Source organism: Anarhichas minor, unplaced genomic scaffold (genome assembly GCF_050575085.1).
Source record: "Anarhichas minor isolate MPS153535 unplaced genomic scaffold, ASM5057508v1 ptg000067l, whole genome shotgun sequence".
In the NCBI taxonomy this organism is placed as follows: domain Eukaryota; kingdom Metazoa; phylum Chordata; class Actinopteri; order Perciformes; family Anarhichadidae; genus Anarhichas; species Anarhichas minor.
In genome coordinates, this window is record NW_027466513.1 from 4,761,569 (window position 1) to 4,778,644 (window position 17,076).

Here is a 17,076-nt window from a genome sequence, read left to right on the forward strand (position 1 = left end):
GTCTCTCGTAGAGACCTGTCAATCACTGTGTAGCCCCGCCCTAAAGCATCCCCTGCTTTATGGTCTGTTTGACTCTAAATGGACCATAATGTACTAAATGAACATCATGCTGTATTGAAGAAGACTTGAAACTAGAGATTGAGACCATAAACTCATGTTTACAATGTTTACTGAGGTAATAAATCAAGAGAGAAGTAGAGTCATTTTCTCATAGACTTCTATACAACCAGAGGAGTCGCCCCCTGGTGGTCATTAGAGAGAATGTGGTGTAGGCAAAAGCTAAAGGGACCATCTATCTAATGCCCCAAATGGACGACCCAAACCAACATTCAACATTTAAGTGACCGCGCCCTCTGGCGGCCAAATGTATTATGACAGGAACAAGAGAGGAAGTCAGGCGACCGTATAGAGCGACAAGGTTCTTCAACATTTACTTATTATTTTAACCAGAATGACAATGGTCCCCTAACTGTGACTCAAACCACAGTCTGTCTCTAAAACTAAATAATAACGAACTAAACCTTAACCATCATTTATGCTGTTGTTTTGGGAGTCAGAGATGAATGCTGCTGTTTCACTATTAGAGGCATCGGATCAGAAAATGCTTCAACGCACACAGCTGTGTACATTTAAATGAGAATATTTCTGTATATATATTTATATATAAACAGTTAGTAGATAGTGTAGTTATATATATAGTTAGTATATAGTATATTAGTTAGCTTTACCTTTATCTATAAATGCTGCTGTAGTGAAAACATGTACCCTTGCAGGATTAATAACGTCTATCTATCATCTACTTTTACTAGTACCCACTTTTCTCCAATCTTTGTGAAATGTCTTCTGTATGTATTTAGATGTTGTCTGTTTAAAGAAAGCACAATGTTAACAAACATGTCTTGTTACTTCCTGGTGGTTTTCAGGTCTCTGACATTAAAACCAGCAGCTCTTTAACCGGTTAACACCAGTAACTCCTGCTTGTTCACCATCTCGCTTTGTCCGACTGCGGCGAGCTCTCCGCTGTGTAAATGTCTATTTACTGCTAATTTGGCGGCTCCGCGTGGAGCTTTTACTTTAATGGAGTAAACCGCCGCGGTGCTCCGCTCTCACTGCAATTATTAAACACAGGGGTTTGTGACCGCCGGTGCACTCTGGGTAATTGCTGCGTCTTTGGTCAAGGTCAGCGTTAATAACGTAAAAAAGGAGAATGTGTTGGGGATTTGTCTGCACATGCACTCAGCATTATTAGCACATCTTTGTAAATCACTGATGTCAGCACGATGAACAATTACGCATCAGAGTAACACATGATCACATCACGTTTACTGCAACAACAACAAAGAGGAAGGCAGGAACAGTGACTTGATTTATACCAACATGAATAAAAAACAGCTGTCATGAATACACGTGATCATGATTTAATCAATCATAATTAAAGTACTACAGGTAGAATTACATGGATTCAGCTCGCTGCTGTAGAAGGAGAAGCTTCAATCACAGAAACCTTCTGGTGCTTCAAACATGAACCTTTTCTAGGACGGACAGGCTTTTTGTTTGGTGGAAGTGAAAGTGTGTAATTTAGTCCTCAGCTCAGCAGGAGACGTCTCCAATGAGTCTGTCTTCTTACAGCGAAAGGGTTGAAAAAAAGGAAGAAAAGTCCTTTATGTGATTTAAATGGTGACTTTTATTTCTTCTTACTAAATAAAAAAAGCACTCATATAGAAAAGATTATATTGTGGATTCAGATTTAAGAACTAATCCGTACCACGATGATAATGAACACACACACACACACACACACACACACACACACACACTGCATGTTCTCCAGCAACTTGTAATTTACTGTGAGAAGTTGGTGATTAGCACCATGAAGCTGTGTGTTGTGTGACTGCAGATTAATGGGAGTAGAATAAATATTAAAATCATTTATTAAGTGTGAGTCCTTCAGGTGTCATGCTGGTTGGTTTAGAAGGAACTGTGCTCAGAGTTTAACAGTTTGGAGTCTTTCTGTCGATACCTGAGCTGAGAATTATGAGCTGTTTGACTTCATAACATTTATCAATAAAAACACCATCTTTTATGTCCTTATCATATGAATTGTGTATTTTAATACACACAATCACTATAGATGATTCGATCCGAGAGTTTTCTGATGGTTCTAATGGTAACAAGCAGGAAGTGATTCTGTGAACTGTTCCTCTGAATATCAATATAAAGACATTCGTTTTTACTTCCACTCATCGCATGCAACACCTTTACATTTACAATGCAAACCACCGGCCCGCGGCGTTGGGAGGAATGCACAGTCAGCACATTCCGGCGGTGAAACTAGACCCCAGCGTGAATCCTCAGGCTTCCCACAGCCACACCGTGTAACTGTTGCTGCAGAGATTACCCGCCGGTGACGGGACGCTCCGGTCCAATAAATCACAGAGTCAGAGAGGGCTGGAGGGAAAGTGCAGCGTACACAGAAGTGTGTTTCCTCAGAGCTGCAGAGGCGGCGGGGCCTGATTGCCGTCATCCATCAGAGCTGTGCAGCAGTGAACGAGGACAGAGGGACGAGCCCCAGAGGATGCAGTTCTTCTGCATCCGTACGTCAGTAATGGAGTGGAGGCGGGCTGGTATTGATGTAAATCATAGAAATAAGAGCAGCAGTAGAACGGCCATTGGACTGTTTTCTGTGTTTATTTGATACAAAGGAAAAATGGAGATTGTTGTTAGTTGTTATGATGACGACACACGTTGGGGCTGTAAAGCGATACGTCTCAGGAGACGGATGGCTGATAGCTTTAGGAAGTTAGTGAGACTTTTTCTTTAAAACATGGAAATATATATTTGTGTGATTGACGTATGAAGAACCAATGAGATTAGAGCTGAGAGCCACCGGCAGGAAGTCAGAAAGTGTTGAGAGATCTTTTCTTGGGAGTTGTTGAATTATCTAATAACACCAGACGTGTCCTTTAATAAACAGTAGTTCATGTCCTGATCACAAGGTGTGTGTTTATGTCTGGTTTTGTTGCTCGAGTAAATTGGATCTAATCAGAAATAACGAGCTTTTTATCATTTAAAAAGCTTAAAATGGACAAAATAACTGAGACTCTCAGTGCTTATGATTAAATTTGCAGTTTTCTTTGCAGTGTATTAATCCGCCGCTGAAAATAGTCCCCAACAGATGCAACATTTCCTCCTGTTTGTTTGATAAAACTACACTAACCCGCTGTTTTAGAGAATTAATTAATCAGTCATTTGAACATGAACCTATTTGTGAGTTCCATAAATGTATTAATGCAGCTTTAAAACAACCTAAGAAAAGGAGCTTTACTTTTTATAATCTCCAAATTAAGACTCAACTGTTTTTAATAAACACTGGAATATAATATTTAATGGTGAATCTCAATGGAATCAGTTCAGCTCAGTGAGTTCTGCTCTGAATCAAATCTCCTGTTCAGTCCGTCAGAAGTCAACTTTACACTTCATTACATTTCAGTTTTGATGTAACCGGATGAAGGTGGACGAGAAAGACTGGAGACGATAAATGCGTCGGGGGAATGTTTGTCAAAGAGCTAATCAGCACCACTTCCTCTCTGAACACTACCTGTTATGAAAAGCAGTCAGACGGACACTTCCTCCCTTTGTGGGGCCGCCAACGTGCCTCAGGACCCCAAATAGAGCCGAGCAGAGGAGACATCAAATGATCTCCTCTCACCCACTGTGACTTTGTAACGGCTCTGATGTGCATACCAAATGAAAGCAGGAGGATGGAGAATACGTAAGAGGGGGAGCTGGTGTAATTCTCTTCGGAGGGTCCGTGTGGACTGAATGCTAAACACATGTGGAAGTATAGAATTGGAGGGAAACACTCTCAAGGGGTCACCTGCAATTTCAGTGGAATTAACCAAATCATGGACGTCTTCAATGAGGCTCTCCAACCGGTTTGGGTCAATAAAGTCTCACTTCCTTCTTTATTAGCTGCAGTGGAGAAGTTACCGCCATGAAGACACTTTTAAATGTCCGCAGAGCACCCGGGACTCTCACACTGCTGCCTAACATATGCATTTGTTATCATAGAAATAGACCGACTACTAGTTCACATTATAAGCTATAGATTTAAGGATCGCAGAATCAGTCATCTTTTTTAAATAACTTCTTAAACCAGTTTTTACAGACTGGCTTTCCATCATATTGAGATATTTCAGTCTCGAACCGACAACCTCTAGAGCCATGAGGACTCTTCTGGTCAAACAGATTTAACAACAAGGACAGTCTGAGAGTGGTCTGTATCTTTAAAAAGTCTCATTTACAAAAGCAGGTGTTGGAAAAGCTTTGATTCGTCTTATATTCAGATCATTACGCCATTTATCTGGTTAGGTTCTGACCTCGTTTCAGCACCAGGAGCTGTCCACTGACTGACCTGTTTAAAGAGTCCAGCGTCGGTCTGTAGCCTCGCTCCACAGAGAGTTATTGATTATTATTTGATGGTTTCACTGTGAATACATGAGTTTCATTCCTCTATTGTTACATCTACAGTAGAGTTTTTATAGCAACATACTATAAAGGCTCGCAAATACCACACAAGAGCTGAAAGTCCACATTCTATTCAAAGGGTTGTTTGTGAATTAAATGTCATTCGATCAAAATGAATGTTATCTTTAAAACAAACAGCTGTTGTGATGCAACGCCTGAAGCCGAGTCACACGGTGATGTGTGCTGACTGTGCACATTCGGACAAGTTGTATCCTAAAATAGAGTTTGGAAGTCATTTAATTATTTAAGACGTTCCTAAAAATACTGCTCGAATCGCTGTCGGCAAACATGTGGTGCTTTAGTCCGTTAGTTCAGACTTTGGTATTAATGTTGACGTGAGGACGTCCTCGTCTTTTGTCTGTTGATCCAACTGAGGTTTGCTTCAGAAGGTTATGACACCTTCATTTATGCATCTTAATCAGTATTTACTCAAGTACCGAGGTGCTTTTACTTACTCTTAGCTAATATTTCATCTGTATGCTAATTACCTCTACATCTCAGAGGGAGGTATTTTATACTCCACTTCATTTGTCTGACAGCTTTTATTATTATTATTAGGATCTTACAAACAAAACATATGACAGGTTTATAAAAGATGATGCTATGCTGTAGATGAAATGATCCAACAGCTCATAACGTAGTTAAAATCTGTTCCACCTCCATCAGCTGCTTACTTGTTAAAGCATCAGTGATATTACAACAATATGATATATAATAATAATAATAATATAACTCATTCTGCCCAACAAGTATTTTTACTTTAATACCTAAGTGCACTTTGCTGTCGATCATTTTGTACTTTTACTTTGATTGCAGGACTTTAAAGTTTCTGTGTTGCTACTTTTAATTAAAGGGACAGTTCGGATTGTTTTGAAGTAGAGTTTATGAAGCTGTTATCTTTGATCTCTACTGAGACAAGACTTCATTCAAAAACACTGATTCTACCTCTCAGAACACAGGAGCTGCTGCTCTACTGCTGCCTCCATCTGTTAGTGTTATTATTCTACTGTAGTAAAACACTGACGATGGAGAAGAACCTCATACAACCACACTTCTACACATCTCTACTGTCCCTTTAAGTAAAGGTTTTGAGCTCTTCTTCATCTGCTGTTCAACAGTCTCTGAATACAACAAACATTTGAACTATAATTAAAACAGACACAGATGGAAAACATACGATAAATATGTGGTTATGACATCTGATGAGCGTTAATGATGAACGAAAATAAACAGTGAAACAATCTTGTAAATGTAAAGAGGACTGAAGAGTCCAGCTCACCATCTGTGTGTGTGTGTGTGTGTGTGTGTGTGTGTGCTGCACGTTTCACCGGCTGGTTTAGTCTACGCAGCAAACACAGCGAGGAGAGAAACCTTTCTACTGAAGCTCCTGAACATCAAAGACATCTGACGGCGTAAATAAGTTAGATTTAATTTGACTTTATTGGATCAGTCTGACCTCAGTGATTCACACTCATCACTCTGTCTGCACTGAACTCGATCAGTGGAACGATGAACAACAACAACAACTAAATAAAAAAAAGAATTACTTTGAGACAGAAAAATGCATTAAAAATAAAAGAATTACTTGAAAGAACACAGACTTGTTTACCTCCAATTAAGCTGCACACATTAATATTAATAACATAAATTGTTTAGCTGATAGCAGCGTTTATTTTGTGTGTGTGGAGAAAACCTAAATCTGTTCAGGAATGACAAACAGGGAGCGACCAGAGACCGTCTATAAGAAGTGGACGTAGTGGACCTGTCAATCACAGTAGCCCCGCCCTAAAGCATCCCCTGCTTTATGGTCTGTTTGACTCTAAATGGACCATAATGTACTAAATGAACATCATGCTGTATTGAAGAAGACTTGAAACTAGAGATTGAGACCATAAACTCATGTTTACAATGTTTACTGAGGTAATAAATCAAGAGAGAAGTAGAGTCATTTTCTCATAGACTTCTATACAACCAGAGGAGTCGCCCCCTGGTGGACACTAGAGAGAATGCAGCTTTAACACATGAAGCATTGGCTTCACTTGACAGAACCGGAGTGAAAGTGAATGTGTAGCGCTGAACAGTGAGACTGAGGACCAACAAGAGAAGCTTATCGTACCATCTGTACCTGTTTAATGACTCTCGGGTTCAAATGTAGCGGAGAGAGCGGTAGCCTTTGACCTCTGACCTCCAGACGGCTTCACATGAGCTGCAGAGAAGAGAACACAGAGGAGTCACTGTGGGAGGAGTCACTGTGGGAGGAGTCACTGTTAACATTAGTTGTTACTGAAAATACTCCACGCTGAGAAGATGCAGTGTTTGGTCTGCAGGCCTCATTCAAGTGTCTCCTAACACATTTCTGGAGCCATGATTCAAACGTTTTTTAAAGCACATTAAAAGAAGTGATTCATGCGCGTTTCTGTGGCGTGATTCACGTTTTCTTTTAGTTCGTTTTGTGATTAAAAACTGCAGAACTATTCGTCACGTTCATGCAGACGCATGAAGAGAGATGACTAAGTTAAACTCACTGCAGCCAAATTAAAAGCGCACAAACTAATCCGTCGGTACTTAGCTGCTCTTTTGTTCGGGGGTTTTCACGGATGACAAAGCCTTTTGTTTGATACTCAACAGGACCGCTGTCCCGTGGGCGACGACGTATTGATCCGTGGGAGCTGATGACCGGGCGATTGTCTGCTGCTCGTTCTGGATCCAACAACCAAAAACTAGAAACACGCAGCTTCAGGATGTTCAGGATGCAGCTTCAGGATGCAGAGGTCTTACAATAGGATTCAGATCACTGACTCCAACTTCTATTATTAAAATCTGAAGTTTTTCTCTGTAGCACATGATCAGGTTTAAAAAAATGTTTATTTATTCACATTTATGACATTTACTGTTAACCTGTTTACATTAAGTATTTGCACCTTTTTTGATAATAAATATATTTGTATTTGCACGTTTTCCTTCTTTATACTGCAAACTGCTGCATGAGAATGTTCCTCCATCTCTACCGTATTTCATTGTAAGCGGCCTGAAAACATCAGCAAAATACTCAAATTTAGCTGAATCCTGATTGGTGCACGTATGCATTTTTAGATTTTTTAAAATTCTCAAATATCAATGTTGGTCTCAATATGTAAATATACAAAATACTCAACGTCAGTTAGATTCATGTCTTGAGTTTAAGTTATTCTTGTGTTTGGAGAGAGCTAGCTTCCTCTTCATCTGTGCTACTAGCTAACTAGCGTGTGAACGCTATGACATAAGAGTGAAAGGTCACGTGACCAGAGACAGCAGCCACAGAAGATACTTTTACTTTACATGTAGTATAAACCGTGTACTTGTACTGCATGCTGTATCGCTGCTGGTCATTCTGCAGTGAGGAGCATCGTAGGAGGAGTCCCTCAGTGGATGTAGTCCGACTACAGCTGTGGTTGAATAATGGAAGATTTCAGCAGCAGGATATTGTGATGCAAAGGTTTGTGTTGGCAGCTGTGCAGATGAAGCAGGCCTTTTCAAACAGAAAGCTCATGACTCACGGATGTGGCGGACCTTCATAATCTGTTGACAGCAGCCGCTGCCCACACAGCCACAAGCCCTTCTCCCCGAGTCTTACTCACGCGAATAAAGAAAGAAAGTCACATTCATGTGCAGATGAGGTGAGATGGTGACTAATGCTGCAACAGCTGAATGCTTTATAGGGATATATATATATATATATGTTTTCCATCAAACAAACCTGAACTGGTAAGTGTTGAAAGCCGGTTCAAAGCAGACGGCTGCTCCTGACTTTTTAATGTCCGCATCAACAGATTCACAGTCGACACAAATTTCTAAACATTGTAAACATGAATTTATGGTCTCAATCTCTAGTTTCAAGTCTTCTTCAATACAGCATGATGTTCATTTAGTACATTATGGTCCATTTAGAGTCAAACAGACCATAAAGCAGGGGATGCTTTAGGGCGGGGCTACACAGTGATTGACAGGTCTCTACCAGAGACATATACTGCGTCTCTACGTCACTCCTCCTCAGTCCAAATATAGTCACTTCCTGTTCACTGGTAGCAAAAAAACAACATTGTGAGGGGCGTAATCCAAGATGGTGAACTCGAGGCTTCATAACATCAGTGAGTCAGTTTCTAGCAGCTTTTCAACACAGTTTAAAGTTAACCATCACAGTGTTAAATAAAGTTTTACTGACTCAAACAACCAATCAGTGTTTACCAACAGGAGGAGAGCTAGTAACGTTAGCAGCACCGCTAACGGCTAACCAACAGGAGGAGAGCTAGTAACGTTAGCAGCACCGCTAACGGCTAACCAACAGGAGGAGAGCTAGTAACGTTAGCAGCACCGCTCACGGCTAACCAACAGGAGGAGAGTTAGCAGCACCGCTAACGGCTAACCAACAGGAGGAGAGCTAGTCACGTTAGCAGCACCGCTAACGGCTAACCAACAGGAGGAGAGCTAGTAACGTTAGCAGCACCGCTCACGGCTAACCAACAGGAGGAGAGTTAGCAGCACCGCTAACGGCTAACCAACAGGAGGAGAGCTAGTCACGTTAGCAGCACCGCTAACGGCTAACCAAGGAGGTTCACTTCAGTTACACTATGATGCCTTCAGGCTCTGCTCAGTGAACATGAGTACTGGCTGAAGGTACATTATAACATTATCATGATGTGTTCACATGTCATCTGTAAAATGTAGTTTTGGTGATAAACTAGAATAAATCCAGTAGTTTGAAGGAGATGTTTTCACGACAAGATAAAAAAACACTATAAATTACTCTGACAAAGTAAAAGTATAACATTTAGAATTGTTGGTGGTTTATTGACTTACTACAATAGTCTGGATCCTTGTAGACCAGCTGATACAACCAAACAACAAAGGGATCTGTATCTGTTAATATGGATCATTAATGATCAATAATTAGTATCGGTGGCAAAAACAAGTGATCAGAGATCTAAAAGTTATATTTGCTCTCTTGTATTTCGTGCTGATCTGATCCGTTGCTCCACCTACACAACTCTACCTACACAACAGCAGTTTTTCCTGTAATCCTGCTGACAAACCGAGCTGAAAACCTTTGCAGAGGTAATGATCTTCTATTAAAACTCAACCAAAGCTGCGTTTGAAATCTAGCCGGAGGGTTAAAAAACCTGACAACCACCAACACACTCGACTCTGAACATCGAGCTCCAACACGCCGTCGAGCGCCGGTCCCCGAACTACAAAGCTGTTATCTGGTAGCTTCACTCCTGATGGGAGATGTGATGAGAATTATTCCCAATTGCTGCCCACGCTTCAGCGCCTTTAGTGCCCTTTGAGAGTTGTCAGCCCATTTGAGGACAAACCAAAGACCTAATTAAGACCCCCCCCCCCCCCCCCTGGATACAGAGGCGGAGATGAGAGGCGTCCGCTCTCCTCAGACACACCAAACTTCTACTCCCTCCTGTTTATTAAGTGAAATCAAAAGCAACAGGTGTGACTAAACGCTACCTTCCCCTGCAGACGATCCCACTCTGGGACTCTGAGCGGGACCACACGTGCAGCCGACTCGTGGTTGTAAAAAGAAACGTCAGCTTCATTACAGCCGAGGCCATCTGGTTGAGGTTAGGAGCAGAATAAACTGAAATACTGCTGGTTTCTCTCAGCGGATCGTAAACCAGGTTCCATGTACTGTTGGAAGTCTTGTTATTTCAAATCACAAAATATTCCAACAAGTTTTCTTTCACTTCCTCACATTTTAACTATGACAGAGAGACGAAGTCCCGCCCCTTCCGGTGTCCCCCAATGGACATTATTTTGGTGAAAGAGATCTGTACTAAAGTCAACGGCGAAAGACGCAATATCTTTTTGATCCTTTGTCGTAGATCTGGTCGTAGTAACATTTAGTTTTGTGTGAAATGACCGATAAGTGAACTAGGACGTAGTCGTTGTTACGTCTCTTATTGTTTTGTGGACCAACGTTTTGAAGCCTTGAGTTCGGCGTTTTGGCCGTCGCCGTCTTAGCTTTTGGCAACCAGTGAACAGGAAGTGACCATATATGGACTGAGGAGGAGTAACGTAGAGACGCCGTATATGTCTCTGGTAGAGACCTGTCAATCACCGTGTAGCCCCGCCCTAAAGCATACCCTGCTTTATGGTCTGTTTGACTCTAAATGGACCATAATGTACTAAATGAACATCATGTTGTATTGAAGAAGACTTGAAACTAGAGATTGAGACCATAAACTCATGTTTACAATGTTTACTGAGGTAATAAATCAAGAGAGAAGTAGAGTCATTTTCTCATAGACTTCTATACAACCAGAGGAGTCGCCCCCTGGTGGACTCTAGAGAGAATGCAGCTTTAACACATGAAGCACTGACTTCACTTGTGGCTGGTCTTGCACAATCTACGTCACCAACATGGCCGTTAGCTTGCCTTGCTAGCTAGCTAGCTAACTTAGCTATGTTCCACGCACAAGTGTAAAGTTATCTTATGTGATGTTTTTTTAGCAACTCTTTTTATCAGTCGGAAAGAGAAAGAACGAGTGAGACCTGTTGTTGGTGTGAGAACCTCCTGGTATGAAACACAGAACGACTGTTGAGTGAGTTTCTAATTACGTATTTTCATGTCTTATACTTTAAAAGTTTTTAGGACAAATTTTCTTGACGTGCAAAATTTACTTTTAAAATCGACAAACATCACGCGCGTAATTCATGGCACAATCCAAACGCGATCAAAAAGTAATTTGTCTCTCGCCGTTGACTATCGTTTATATTTTATCCGAAATAAGGTCTCATTGTGTTCAACCGGAAAGGGGCGGGGCTTCACCTCTCCATAAAGAAGTTGTTAAATCTGAAATGCAATGCAAAGAACAAGTCAAACCATCAGCAGCCATTAACTCTAAACTGAAATTTAAAAAAAGAAGTGCAGCTGCATTGATTTTCAAAATAAAAGCTTGCTGTGATTATAGCCATGTTAGGGAACAGACTATTGGGTGGATTGACATAAAGGTTTGTATGGCCATTCATGATCCCCAGAGGGTGAATCCCACTGACTTTGTTGATCTTCTGACTTTTCCTTTTTTGTGGTTTCTCTCTTGGATTCATTACCGTGACATTTGATTCATGTTATCTCAGATACATCTGAAGGTTGGTGAGATGATTAATGAGAGAGGACAGAAGGAAAGCTCTCCGTTTAGTGTTGCTTATGATCTCTTTATCTTTGGGCCTCAGAGTATCAGGAATGAAACCATGTGAGAAGTCGAGAGCGGAAACGTACTGCTAACAACTCACAGATTTAACAACGCTATGTATTTTACTCATCATTGAGACTCTTTTAGAGGCATCGTGGTAGATATGTGCGTTGCATGTTGGCAACAGACGAGTCATTGTGAAGACAGGAACTCCACTCAGAAAAGGAAAAGCCCGTCTCGCTGTGACGGAGCAGATTTGGGGGTCGGGGGGGGGTCGCTCTGCTGAGGGCCGACCATCTGCTTTTTAATTCACTTTGACCGAGTTTAATCTGGTTACAACTAGAAGGCTTTGAGGGAGCGCTATGTGTCCGCAGCCGGTGTGAGGAGAATAGTTTGTGTTGAAGGCTCGTGATCTAATCAACGAATCAGAGAAACGACCTTCTTCCTTTTTAACAGATTGACTCGTTATCACAAACCTCTCGTGAGCGGACGAGTCGACACGTGATTAAAGACAAACATCTATTACACAGACGTCTTCAGGCTTCTACAAAATCCTTCAAACACAAATCCTAGACGTAAAATTCACTTTGGTCATTTAGATTTTAGGGGATCACAAACAGAAAAACTGGTTTCAAATAAATCAAATTCAAGTTATTTTCACGGCTTCTTCTGGACAAAACCAAATGCAACTATTTTCTTTAAATCTGCATCTAATTAAATGATTGTTTAATCTTATTCTTTCATCCATTATTTTAAAATAATCACCATCCAGCTGCTTGTTTCGTCCAATCAACTGTCCGAAATCCAAACAACATTGAATTCATGATGATATAAAAGCAGAAAATTTGAGAATCTGAAAGTTTCTGCTTCAAATATGTATTTCAACAATTAATTCTGAATGATTTTTGATTAATAAATTCACTGTTTTGGGTATAAAATGTAAGAAAATAGTCAGAAGTATTCTTAGCCTATAGTGACGTTCTCAGATGATTGTTTTTCCGATCGACTGCTGCAGACACATTTCTCTGACTATTGAACAGACTAAACAAGGAATCAAGAAAACCATTTGGTAGATTAATGGATGAAGAAAATATTGATATTTTTGCACTAACACCAATCAAAGTGCTTTAGCTTTGACTGAATAAAGAATCCCCGACAGACGTTTCAGGTCTCTGTTTGTCAGAGCTCCGCCTCCGTCCAACCAGCAGCGTTGCTCCGACGGTTTACCCCCCCGAGACGCTCTGATTCAGGAGGTGAACTAAAGTAACAGTCGGTCCTGGAGGATCGTCGGTCCTTCTGTTAAGGGGCCACGCTGTGATCCACAAATAGACTGAGTGCACATGACGGGACCGATGGACCTGTGTTCACCTTTTAAAATCCTTTAACAGGAGACAATATGAAAAGTACAAGGTCTGAAACCAACAGTGCAAATTTGAATCCTCAGGGTTTGTCTTTTTGGCTGTCGCCATCTTGTTTTTTTTGCAACCAGAAGTGACACGAGGTCGGCGGAGCTAAGTACAACCAAACGCTGAAAAAGATATTTCTTAGGCAACCAAAATGTTAACTTTTATTAACCTAACACTCTGTGAAAGAGTTAAAGTTGGACCATAATGTACTAAATGAACATCATGCTGTATTGAAGAAGACTTGAAACTAGAGATTGAGACCATAAACTCATGTTTATAATGTTTACTGAGGTAATAAATCAAGAGAGAAGTAGAGTCATTTTCTCATAGACTTCTATACAACCAGAGGAGTCGCCCCCTGGTGGACACTAGAGAGAATGCAGCTTTAAGACATGAATCGGCTTCACTCGGCAGAACCAGAGATTACCGCCTGATGCCGATGTCACTAATCTTAGCGTAGCATGCTAACATTAGTCAATAATTGTAAACACAAAGAATAGAAAAATAGACGGATTGAAACGTCATCAGTTCTGCAGCTATTTGATCATGAACGTGATGAACGTGATGAACCGGACACATTAAAGATTGAGATGAGGTCACTGGATGAAACATCAGAGGATCACCAACAATATTTAAATTCATCCTGAGGGGAACATGAATGTTGGAACTAAATTTCACGGCAATGCAGCCGATAGTTGAGGAGATATTTTACTAAAACAACTCAAATATTAACCTCATGGTGGCGTTAAGAGGAAAAGTCAGAGGATCACCAAATAAATCAGTGAGATCAACAGCGTCCAGCTAGCAGCTAAACATGTGAATGCAATGCATTATATATCTGATATTCTTCAGACTATTGCAAACATCACATTGGACTCTGAGGATTCACAATGGACATTTATTTTTATTATTTTCTGACATTTTATAGACTAAACACTTCACAATTATAAAAAATGAAACAACAGATTGAGCATAATTGAACATAATCTGCATAAAGAATACACTAAACGATCCAGAAACACTGCATAAAGTGTATATATGGTGTATTTTCCCTTTTAATAACATTTGCCTCATTATGTGAACATGTAAGACATGGAACACGTCTCATTGTTGGCACTGCCGATGAACATTATATTTAATGCAGATGGTGCTCATTAATGTGCCAAACTCATACGTACACAACGCAGAGAACACTTCACACAGAAGATGAAGGAACAGGGCGTCTGGGTCACAGTCAGGCAGCTGAAGCTCTCAGCAGGAAAGCAAAGTGACGGAGAGGGTCAGTGAGAGAAAGCACCAGCAGCCAAATGCTGGTTTGGCTGCTCGACTGGTCGCCGTGCCAGTTAATCAACTCTCATTTGTTCAGAGATGTGTTGTGTTGCTCTAAAGATAAAGCTGGCTGGTGGATTGTCAACAATGGACGAGGTTTACTGCACAGATACGGACACGGACGGCTCTGACACTGCTCTAAATACAATAATATCTCAAATGGCTGGTCGGACTCTACGTTAGTTTTACTGTGACTGACTTTCACGGTCTTTACGGGACTTTGCAGTAATATATATTTGTGGTTTTAGACTTTATATTTATTGATGCTAATGCATTCTCTGTTTATGATTTTTGATATTTTTTTCTGATACTGATACGGGATTTTGAGAGTGCAAACATTGGTCACAATATATAAAACAACAGACGATTAATCTGCAACTCTTCATCATTTATCCATCTTTCAAGACACGAAACAAAAACATTTCTAAATTCTAGATCTTTCAAAGTAAAGATTGTTGTGATGTGACAGAGAAACAGACTTTAGAACTAAACAAGCTGCTTCTTTTCCTAAAACCCTTCAATTTTAGGAAATCACTTTTATATGTATAAATATATATATATTTATATATACAGTATACATATAAATAAATAAATATATGTAAATAAAAATATAAATAAATATATATATACATATATACAGCATGTATATATATATACAGTATAAATAAATATGTATGAAAATATATATATAAATATATAAATATATATGTATAAAAATATAAATAAATAAATATATGTAAGTAAATATATGTAAAAATATAAATAAATAAATACATATATATAAAAAATATAAACATATTTAAGTAAATATATGTAAAAATATAAATAAATAAATATATATTAATTGTACAACTTTATGTTATTGACCTTCTGACACTGTATCACCTGAAATATATAATAGCTAGTGACGTATAGTTTAAATGATTCAAAAATAGCCTGAATAATCTCTTCCGTCCACATCAGCCTTGTTCACATTTAATGTTAAAGTTTTAATGTTTGTAAAGGGTTATTTTACTGCTTTCTGTCACTGTTTTAACGCTCACAAATCAACACTGAACTGTTTAGTGAATCCTGTGAAGCTGCTCTAACCATTACGGTACATATTAAACCATTACGGTACATATTAAACCATTACGGTACATATTAAACCATTACGGTACATATTAAACCATTACGGTAAATATTAAACCATTACGGTAAATATTAAATCATTACGGTAAATATTAAATCATTACGGTAAATATGAACTGCTGTAACTTACCGCTGAGAGATGAGCTTCTTTCTCCAAAATGTCTCGTTTATCGGTCGAACAAGTGAAGCAGATTTTACTCCAGACGAACTAATAACGGAACAAACTCTCACCATCGACCTTTGCGGCTCCGGCTGACTTCTGTTGGTTCCTCGATGTGAGCTGCTGGGCACGTTTACGTTCCCATTTAAACCACCGTCAAGCCAGACCGTAAACTACACACTAGCTTCCGGTTGAGTATTTCAGAATAAACTGACTTCCGGAACAAGTTTAATCGAAATCTGTGTTTTTAATTCCGATTATGTATTATGGTCAAAGACTTGTAGGATACGTAATACAGTATTGACAACAAAAAAAGTAGTGAAGTAAAAGTAGTAAAAGTATGCTATATGCAGTATTTTAAATGATCAGCCGGTGGAGCTGGAGCACATTTTAACTATAATGTAATATTAAAAATACATCATATGTTTAGTTTGTAAAATCTAAAAAGTAGAAATATGAAGTAGCAAACAATGAAACATAATCTAACATTTGTACTTCGTACCTGTGTGGGTCTGCGGGCCTTTAACTGATCTGTTCTGAGTGTCTGATGTGAAATAGTCACTCAGCATTCTCACTTTTCATTGCGATCATAATTCACAAACCAAACCTTTAAAGTATCAGAGACATAATAAAACTACACGGTGACCTCTTGAGAATTCATGCACACTTTTCTCTTCTCCTGATCTGAGGCAGCTAGACGTGGGAAGCCTTCACGCACACGCTGCATGAAAACAGCCGAGGAATATAAAATGAGGGCAGAAATAAATAAAGAAAGGTTTGACACAGGGAGTCCTCTGTCCTCTCTGCGTCGCTGTGATTGAAGGCTGCAGATGTGTTCGATGGTGCCGGTGCAGCCAGAAGCCTCTGGGCAAGGTGACCTCCTCCTGTTTGATGCTTTCTATGAAGCCCAGTTTATTTCAATCTTTTAACCGCCCAGTCACAAAATCACTTCATGACGCAATAACAAAGCATGCATTCAATACAAAAACTAAAACATAACAATGTGCAATGAACCGCCGTCAACAGACAGAGGAGAAGTCTTTACATTTGTTTTCTTGCGGAGTGGATGAGAAGAATCGTTAGTATGAACCTGGAGTCAGGATTAGCTTAGCTTAGCATAACGGAAGTCGCTGCTCTCAGCAATTTAAAGCGTTGTTTATATTCGTGCACGGCACCGAACTTGAGACCGTGTGATATGCACATATATTACTGCATTATTCTCAGAAACAAACAAAGTGAACTGAGAAAAAGCAAGAAGACAACGAGTGTAACCGGCAAAAAGCCATAAACTAACCTCCACCGAGGAGGGGTTTTAATTATCTGTAAACTCATTTCTCATATT

The 17,076-nt window shown here is 39.8% G+C and overlaps 1 long non-coding RNA gene across 2 annotated transcripts; it reads right to left on the reverse strand.

Annotated features, from left to right (window-relative positions):
• Positions 1 to 1,660: 1,660 nt before the first annotated feature.
• LOC142934253 (uncharacterized) lies at positions 1,661 to 15,872 on the reverse strand. 2 transcript variants are annotated; one of them, XR_012947697.1, is made up of 3 exons: positions 15,705 to 15,872; positions 6,653 to 6,733; positions 1,661 to 2,681 (listed from the first exon to the last, which is right to left on the reverse strand). It is a non-coding gene; the product is annotated as an uncharacterized LOC142934253 (long non-coding RNA). The 2 variants fall into 2 exon arrangements; XR_012947698.1 differs by lacking the exon at positions 1,661 to 2,681 and adding an exon at positions 4,415 to 4,487.
• Between the last annotated feature and the right edge of the window lie 1,204 nt (positions 15,873 to 17,076).